This window comes from Hippocampus comes, unplaced genomic scaffold (genome assembly GCF_001891065.2).
Source record: "Hippocampus comes isolate QL1 unplaced genomic scaffold, H_comes_QL1_v1.1 scaffold177, whole genome shotgun sequence".
Lineage (NCBI taxonomy): Eukaryota > Metazoa > Chordata > Actinopteri > Syngnathiformes > Syngnathidae > Hippocampus > Hippocampus comes.
Window position 1 is genome coordinate 1,154,356 of NW_017806158.1, and position 10,371 is coordinate 1,164,726.

Sequence of the window (10,371 nt, forward strand, 5' to 3'; positions counted from 1 at the left end):
GTGATCTGATTAGTTGAAGCTTTCATACACGTCCAATCGCAGGGCTGTTTACAAACGGAAAACGGAGAGACTGTTCGGGAGAGCTCGTGAAAACTCGACGATAAGGTACCTGACCGCCCCTAAAATTTTCTCAACGGATTTAGACGATTCACAAAAATGATCAATTTAAGAAATAAAACGGCGGATTTCCGCGGATCCGCGGAAAATTGCCATGTATGATGTTTTATCGGTCGGTATCAGTCATCTCGTGCTCTTCAACAATCTCATTTGATCATCTTTTCTCATTTGTCGTTATTATGACCAATCTCTGCACCATTTCGAAGCAGTGCGATTACGGAAGTCTGAAACAAGCCTGGAGGCATCGGTTTCATTTGACCATCCCTTTCTTTTTTTTCTGTGCTTCCCGAGTTTGTTTTTGCCTGCGGTTTCTGCTGTGACCTTTTGTTGCTACTCGTGTCCCTTGTTTTTAGAAGCTTTGCTGAGATTCTACGTTGTTACTTTTTTTTTTGTCCATCTTGGCTGAGAATTTTTTTTTGCTCCTCTTTCACACATGGGAGAATACGACCCCTCTGTGAATTTTTACATGGCAGCAGCGAGAATGTAGGCAGTCTCTGGATTGAGAATTTTATTCTAAGAGGATGTGAATATTAATTACACATCATTCCTGACTTTATTAATTAATGAGCCTGCTCTGTTGTTTTGAAAGCATTTTTAATTTGACAACAGAGATGAATATGTTCCTGTCGACATGATTTTACGCTTCTTACGCTCTCGTGTTGTCTTCACCAACACAGTTTAACCCCCCCGCCCCCCCCACACACACACACATACACACACCACATTGAAATAACAAGACTGCAGATGAATACGATATGTAGGTGGCGAGGTTTATTATGCTGTGTCAGCATAACTGTTATCATCCTCCTTTTAAATGTTTCTAAAAGCGTGACTCCGGTGAAAGTGAGCAGCCTTGGGTTTATTTCATTTACGTCACCTCTCAACCTTTGCCTGAGCGGAGTCAAAATTCCAGCAATGATCACATTCAGTAACAAGTTGTTACTGTCGGTGTGTGTTCTTTAGTGATGACTTTCCACTTGATGTCAGTGATGTTTGGAATTAAATTACCCTGCCAAACGGAGTACTGTATTTACATTTCTCCGTGGAGAAAAAAAAATTGTAACATCAACAAACATCTCGGAATGATTCGTTTTCGACCTGCCTCTGTATTATATTTTCCGGTAATGGTGTCGATCGAACAAGATGCCGAACAGACTCCATTTGAGTGAATCAAGAAACATTTTGGTCGCCCCATTTCAGCAACTCATTCTTTTGTCATGAAATATATGCATCCAGTTTTTGGAACACGAGCTGATAAATTTGACATGCTATTGTTTAAAACTTCAAGAAATCACTGGTGTCAATACATTTAACTGCTGTTTAGATTATTATTTGCCTAGAACGTCAGTGCTTACGCTCGCCGCATAACACACGGATCAAAACGCGTCACCATTTTTACACATCAGCATACTGACCATTCCTCTGCTTTCGAAAGACATTGAAGAAACAATTACTCCGCCCAATTAAACCACAATGGGGCATTTCTTGAGACTGCATCACGTGACCATACCTCACAGTCAAGTATATCTTCTCCACATCAATGTACAGCTTGTAGACATCTCAATTTGCGCATTCTTTTACTCATCATCTCAACTCAGATCATTGAGGTGATGTTTTCTTGTGACGTGTGATTATTTGTTTCTTAATTTCAAGTCTTGTCAATATTTGGTTGCTCGAGAGCATTATTGTGAAAGCACCGAACGGTAAGATTGTCCGGGACTGTTTGGCACCCTGGCCATCATCACATTGTTTGGTTCAAACGGCAATAACGGCGCCATCTGATGCAGACGGAGCCCTGAATCAGCACTTAACCCTCAATTTAGTCGTCTCAGATGGAGCTTGCTCCCTTGACAGTCAGGAAATCTGCTGCAGATGTTGATGCAGAACTGGAAATATTTTTCCTCCTATCGTCATTACTGAAAAGTTCTTTTGTTTTTGTTTTTTTTTACTAGAATGATGTAATTGCATGCCATTAATCCCCAAATCCTCATTGTCATCAGAAACAAACGTGTAGAATTTTATTGAACATATCTTGAGCAAAATAGTCATTCATTTCCTGACTCCGGGCTCTTGTAAATCCATAACCTCCGCATGCACCAGACCTTATGTCATGTAAGGGTGGTGGGGTGGGCGGCTTCATTTGGAAGTAATCAAAGCAATGAGCCCCAAGAGGAATTCCAATAACCCAGTTGGCGCCACAAACAAGAAAACAAGACTCAAGCCTTTGGTCAGCTGGGTTTCGAGTCAGCAAAGTCACACACCACAATTGTCAAGCTGACAATGAATTAGTGTTGACTGTGAAGTTAATGTGATGTCCCGTGGAAGTGGCGAAAGTAGGAAAAATGAAAAAGTATTTCTGACAGCATTTGGTTATTTGAGAAGAGATTGTTGAAATGTAATCATTGATTCAGAATCGTTTAGCGCTGCTTTGCAATGTAGCTAATCTTTGATTATTTCTTTCACGCTACCAGAAGCTAAGGCTTTCGAGATCCATTTAAGTTGACCTTTAAAAGTTTGTCTCACCCCTTCTGAAAATCACAACCTTGAAATTACTTTAGATTAGTTTTTACTTAAAACAGCATTTGAAATAGAGATGGGAACTTTGTATCAGGATGAATAGTTATCAACCTCGGGGCAAACACTGAACCAAATCAGTAAAATGACTCGGGATAAAGTATGACTCTTCTTTCCAATTTGAATATTGCGAGAGTTGTTTAGCCACTAAGGAAGACACTCTACTGGAAACCAGATCCTCTCACTTGCAGTCATTGTTATTGTCGAGTAAATTACAGTTTTCCAAGGTATCCAATATAAGACCTGTCAATATTGAGTTTTTCCCCTCTTTGACCCCCGCCCAAAGACTTGAGAGCCAAGGGAGCAGAGAGCTCTCAGCAGGCTTCCCGATCCCTTGTGACAGGCAGCCTATTAACAAAACCAGTTCGCTTTCTCCTCTGTCTGGTTCCTGTAGTCCCTGGGCTTGTCACAGTGGGGAACGGTTGGATGAAGTTGAGTAAGAGCCTGAAGTATAAGAAGCGTTGCAGTCATTGTGGACTAAGCCTCCCCTCTCTTCTTCGAGGAATACCTTCTCTGCTTGCACTCTATGGTGAGGGCTGTGTGTGCGCACGCGCTCTGAGTATCAGTCAACCTCTATTGAGGACTATCGAGCACCGAGGTCGCTTTAACCCTGCCATGCACCAATAATGATAACCTGCAACCTGACTAACATGATAAGTTGTCCGCTGTAGTAGCCGCTGTCCCTGAAAGGGTTAAGTCACATTCGAAATGAATCGCTTACCACCGATCGATACGATATGTTTCACTGTTTACTCTAAATGACAGCATAGCTGGTACTTGATACATTTTAAGTGAAATAAAAAACACTTTTCTATCAAATAAACTGTATTCATCAAGCTAGTCTTGGATAAACATTCAATAATGTATTTATACGGCTCTCTATAATTGGCAAACGACTGCTGTGGAAAAAAAAATATGAATATCTATGCCAGCTATTTAGTAACAGGCGGAAAAATCTAAAGGTCTCCCACAAGATGACAGAAGGTCCATTTTCAACCTACGTATCCGCTTTTTTGTCAATTGTTTTGCTAAGTAGCATGCCGTGAATTTTTCTCCAATGTGAAATATGTGCCATGGCCCAATAAAGGTTGGGGGAAACGCTGCGCTAGATAAACACGTAGCAGACATCACTCGGCAAATGTGAGTTCACACAGTTAATATTGGATGGATTCAGCGGAGGCAAGAGGAGGATGTAAAAGCTTCGGAGCCATTAATATCTGTAGAAGAGAGGATGTTTCTGGTGGCGCTGAGTGCTGTTTCAGACAACCACTTAACCTCCGTGTTGCTGTAAACCGCAAAATCTGCACAAGCACAGTCCTACTTGTTTGCCTTTCGGAGCAATTCGAAGAGTCATAAAACAGAATTCAAAACGTGATCTGACAGGACCTGAAAGATTTCACACCAGCAGCGGCTCGAGATGGTAGCAGGATAACGTTGGTATCAAAATTAGCTTTGAGCAGGAGAGCCGAGGAGGGTTTTCATTTGTGTTGAAATGGCTTTCGTTTTTTTATGGAGCAGACGGACGCGCCTCGTGAAGGATTGAGAGGTCTGTTAGCTTTCATTCCTTTCACTAAAATTTTAATCCGGAACGATCAAAGCCAAGTGACCCTAGCAGGCAAACCTTGGTCGGTATAATACGAATCTGATGAACAATACACAGTATTATGGTTTTTCCACGGCGTGAGAGGGTTTATCGACGCACGTGACTAAAGAGCAGCTTTTCAACGTATTGTGTCTTCTTTGTTTGACAAAATAAGAGCTGGGTACAGTATTTATTTTGAGATAAACTCTGTGGCAAATGGGCAGAATCTTTTATGGGTTTTTGCGAACAGTTGAGACAACTAAGCGATGACAGGAGATAGATGATAGAGCAACAGCGTCCCTCCACACTTGTCATCACAAGAACAGAGATGAAACTTCCCTGTGCAGAATGACTACCCGCATAAAAAAGCCAAAGACACTTCTCACTTCAAGATAAAGACTTTTGAACGGAACCAAGACTCGGGATTCTATTTTTGTAGACTGGCATATGTGCACTTGGCAAGAAAAAAAAAAAAAAAAGCCGGGACAAGTCGTGGTTACTGTGTTTGGGGAATTTGGAACACTGCGATGCACCATGCTGAAGGGCTTTTTTTTTCCATGACCCCGGTGCACCTGACAGTTTGGTGACAGAAAGTCGACTAGACCTTAGACCAGCTAAAAGCAGGTCTAAGTTGTGGCGCAGATGGTGTAATGCGATTTTTGGTGGATTTCAACGAAGCAAGTGCAGATAGAAGTTGGTCATAATTCGAATAATGATTTGTTAGAGGCCGGCACACTTGGCCATTTTTAATCCAGTGAATTACTTTGGAGATGCAATACACAACGACTCAACATAACCAGTTGCTCGTCTTTTTGTGGCCAGCATCCACAGTGATTGAAGGCCCCTTCATTGCTGGCCATTGTTTCGCTTCAGGTTACGATCACTGAGTATGTGTCTCATCCCAAACTCATGGTTGACAACACATAAGGATTAGCAATCCTAATTTTTCAAAAAGGTTGAACATTTACTGTTGTCAGAGGGAAAAAAAATCCTTTCTGAGCACATTGGGGAGGAAAAATCACTCTTAATGCACCCACAGTATAATCCATAATATTACGAGGCGTCTTTGCCGACTTAAATCGGAAGCGAGGAAAAATTGCTAAAATGTTGACCTTTAGCTTGATATGCAAGTAGCCCCTTATATCTTTTCCTTCTTCAAAAATATCTTTGAAACCGTCTTGGCGTCTCGCCGCAAATTCCATTTCAGGGTCAAAGAAACACTCAAGCTTTTGCCATCTGCAGATTATTCACGCATTTTATAGTCATTTGATGCAGAGAATATTCTTGAGTGGATATATCAGGCTAAGTGAAATTTCCTGCAGAGGATGTTTGCTCTATCATTTCTTGTAACTTGTATTTCTTGTCCAGATCCACAGCAGTGAAGCTTTCTCCAAATTCACCTTGTCGGCATCTTTTCCCCTCCGGCTCTGGCAAGAAAATAAATGAACTGCTATTGCTGTCTGTGTGCCATGCCTCTTCCACAGTGCACCGAGGTTATGTTTAATGAAACAAACATCAACCCTCCCCACAAGCGATGTGCTGCGGTCATCTTGCGATGCGCTTGTCCTCAGATGACTGGTGCGGGGATGAGGGAGAGTAAGCCGACGTGGGAAGGAGACAGGGGAGCCGCTTCAGCTCGTGCGAGACACGGCATCCTCTCACAAATCAATGAGTATTGTTAAATAGAAAAGCTAATTGGACAAGTGTGATTAAATGAACCAGACTGTCAGCCAAAGGCGGGCGTTTCGGGGGTCAAGTTTAAGACAGGCTTATGCAAAATAGATGAAGACAATGGTGGAGTGGCTGGTTTGGTTATGAGAAAATGTTGTTGAACTTGCCATTTTAGAAAATAATAAAACAGCTACCGCGTGTGGGAAAACAAAAAGCCTTGCAAATGTGTCTCAAGTGTAGGCAGTCACGGTTACAACAATTTGTTGATTTTCTGCAACAAAATGGACATTGACACCTCTGCTTTATCTAGTGGAATGGAATTACCTAGGCTGGATTTCACAGCGTGGTTCAAATGACACAGTTACTATCCAGACATCTATTTTTATAGAAGACGGGGATGCACAGGTTAAATGTACCTTCTGACATTGAGTGGAAAGAGCATTGGACATAATTGGCATTAATCAATCGATCAGTTCTGCAATTAATTTTCGGATTCTTCCTTTTTCCGTAAACCCAACAAGCCACCGGCAACTGCTTAGCGACGTCAGCCTCCCACCCCGCTGTCGACGATAACGATTAGCCGCGTGACAGCCACCATCTGACGCCCACATCCCCTCTCCTGGCGACGATCACGTGTCGTCGTGTGAAGGGAGCTGTCCGCCCAAACCCACACCAAGACAAACCTCCCCACGCCCTGGCTGTTATTTGGTGGGCCGTAACAGCCAGTATGATAAACAATGACTTCCCAGCCACGTTGTTTCCTTGCTATGATGTGAAAGTAATGGATATACATAAATTGACGTTGACTGTAAGAATCAAACGTTCTACTCTAAAGACAGATTTCTATAAAATTTGCATTCAGACTCCTGACAATCCCTGGCTATCACACAGGGAAATAATTCCCAAACAGCACTGCAGTGCCCCAAAATGACGCTGGCCCACCAGGCATCTGCTTTCTGCGCCAGCTGGCCAGTCCAGCCCTGGCTACCACGTTATAGCTCTTAATGTGGCCTTTTGCTCTTTACGCTTGGTGTTGATACATTCAGTGCTCACTTCTGACTGCTTTTACCTATTTCTTTTGATGGCAGCGCGGGCACCGGCAGCGGCTCCTCTTGTCTGGTTGAGAGGGAAGAAATGTCATCTGTCCTGTATGTTGCACATACAACGCATTTGACAATAAAGTTGTACTTGACTTGACTATTGAGATCAAATCTTTTTGAAGAAGTAAAATGATCCAGTGAGAGACACGCTGCATTAAACGTACGTGAGGAACATCAACAGGAGGAGGGAGACGATAGGAGGGAGGACTAGTGGCGCAACACTGCCCCCATGTGAGAGCAATCGACGGCTCGGCTGAGCTGTATATCAAAGCTCCTCCTCTCTTTATCTCTCCTGGCAGGCCCCTATCAGCAAAAATCCATTACATGCATCATCCGTGTTTGACACCTGCTACTGCGAGCAGGACTCTTTTATGGCAAAAGGCTTTATGTGGCTTTCTGTTTGTCACGCTTAAATCCCCATGACTCAAACCCCTGACACATTCCCTCCTTGTTTACAGCGAGGAGCCTGCTGCCAGTACATTTCATGTCAGTCAGCAAAAGCACAGCAATCGTGCTGCCAAAAGGATGTCAGGGAGCGAGTCGGACAGTCCAGCTCTCCTGCGAAGACCGGACTAGAGAACCAGCTTGTTTTCTTACATAAGAGGGGTGGCCTTTATTTGTACTTGGTAAAAGAGGTTTTGATAGCGATAATGTTATTCAGATGTTACTGACCTTTCTCTTGACATGTGTGCTGGCTGTTTTCAAAGGGCACCCACAGGAAGAAAAAAAAAAGTTGGGCCTAGAATATATTTTTGTAATGCAAGTAAGGCTAATTTGAACGTATCAATTTCAAGATTGTCAATAAAAAAGTGGCAAACAGACAATCGGTGGGGGAGAACTTTTAGACTGCTTCTCACTTTAATGCAGTGATATTGTCGATAAATCGTCAAATACATTACCATATATAGCTATTATGCCTGCCAAACAATTGTGCGGCAACAGTGTCAGAAGGCTTGCACTGCATTTTTGCCCTGGCCATTTTGTATTCATTATCCGGCGACGAGAGAATATCTTTAAGTTAGAGCAGCTCCTACATGTGCAATTTAATTCTGCGTAAAGAAGCCTTTCATGGTTTTAATAACAATGATAAGTACATTAAAAGCCAAATCACTACATAACGTTCACTACGGGGAATCTAAATATGTTGGCTACGGATGTTCCACGGCTCTCATCCTGACGTGATAGCGGCAGGAATAAAAGTAAGCTCTACATTTCCTTGTTTAGCACGATAGGAGCTTTGTTCTTAAAAATAGACTGTCTTGTGTTTCCAAGTCAGTGTGGAATAGTGAGAGCAATGAGAGATGATCAAAGAGGTCTCTTTTGACTCACTTACAGTATAAAAGGAGGTGGCGAGACGAGGATAGTGCCCGGAAAAATACAAGTTTCACACAGGGAAATTGTTCCCGGCACATTTCCAGCAAATCACGTTAGATTGAGTCACCGTGGCGACCACTGAAGCTAATTTTCAATGTGCTCCCTTTAATGATTTGGAAAATGTTTGTCTCTTGTGATTGCTGCACTTGCTGTGCAAATATTCAAATTGGCTCTCTCAGTTTGTGCCCTTAAAAAGGGGCTGAGGGATAGCACTCAATTAGTATTTTAGACTGACGTACCTCATTGGTCAACACCCCAAAAAATGAAAACAATAAATTTGCTTTCAAAACGGGGAAAGGATTCACCTAATTTAGTTTTATTTTCATTTTTTTCAATTAAATCAAATCTGACTCCTGTGAACCGGAGCCTTTCCTCCAAGGTACACCTGCACGGTTAGCTTTAATTACAGGCTGCTTCAACGCGTCTGAGCAGTTTGCATCGTGACAGCTGCCTGCCTGCATAATTTATTGAACAGGAGTGTGTCAGTGAATTTGACTTGGTGGGTGACAAGGTAGCCCCCTTCACCGTAATGCTTCATGATATTCTCCCCTCCACACCAGCAGAGATGATTAATGGCAAGCTGTCAGCACAGCGTGAAATCGATGCCTTATACACTCTTTTTGTCTCTGCCTGTCTTCCTCATTTTCAAATTTACACCCACTTAACACCCAAGTGTGTAACATTAAACTAAAAGGAGATACTTCCATCTCCACAGGACAAAGACTGCCACAAATGGGTCGACGCGTCAGGAGCTGTCTGCATGAGTGGAATGCCTTATTTAGAATGTCTCTACACAAATGGACATTTAGAGATAGTGTGACTCGAGAAAATAATGTTGAAGGCTCGAGCTGGAATATATTGCTGGGCATTTCTATTAAAACACAGTATGTGTCGATGGATGGTGCAACAGTATTAAAGTCTGTCTGACTCAGTTGTAGGCAATCGAACAGATCTTTTCATTCTCTAGACTGCTAGGGTTACTTTGAGTTTGAGAGATTACCGTATTTTCCGCACTATAAGGCGCGTCGGATTATAAGGCACACCTTCAGTGAATGGCCTATTTTAAAATTGTTTTCATATATAGGGCACACCACATTATAGGGTGCATAGAATAGAAGCTACAATAGTGGCTGAGGTTGCGTTATGCATCCACTAGATGGAGCTACGCTATAGGGAATACAATGCAAGACAGCTTTATTCATTTAGCGCTAGACAACCACTGCAGCTGTAACAAAGCGCTTCAGAGAACATTCAGAATATTGATCCACATATAAGGCGCATCGGATTATAAGGCGCACTGTTGGCTTTTGTGAAAATTGCTTTTAGGTACGCCTTTTAGTGCGGAAAATACGGTCCCTGCCAATCACAGTACTGACAGACAACAAGGGATACGTACAGGCAACATGAGAGTCTCTCATCAGATTAGCATTCGGACCAGAAAGTTTCCGATCCTGGCTCGTGTGTGGCATTTGCATGTTTTCTTTGTGCTTGTCTTAGTTTGCTTGGGTAACCTGGCTTCTTCACGCGTTCCAAAAACATGCATGCATATTGGTATCATCGATGACTAAATTATTCGCAGGTGTGATTTTTTTTTTTTTTTGTCTGTGTGTCGCAATGACACACAGTCAAATTAGTGATAGTCCTAAACATTTGCTGTGATTGGTTATCAGTAGAGGTTGATTCTATTTCAGTTTTGTGAAATAAAAGCTGTGTTGCATGACAAAACACGGGTGCAAGTATTCATGTCAACTACAAAAAATATTTTCATTGTAATCTTTTTTTTCCCCAAGAGACCATCAAGCAAACACCCTCCTGTCCGCTATTGAGCCAAAATGTGATGATTACCAATTCAGAGTGTTTGTGGAACCCCTGTCCATGTTTGCGCCTGGAGCATGGAAGTCTCATTCTAGCTTTTGATTGCCTGACCAAGAGGTGTCCAAAAGTGAAAAAAAG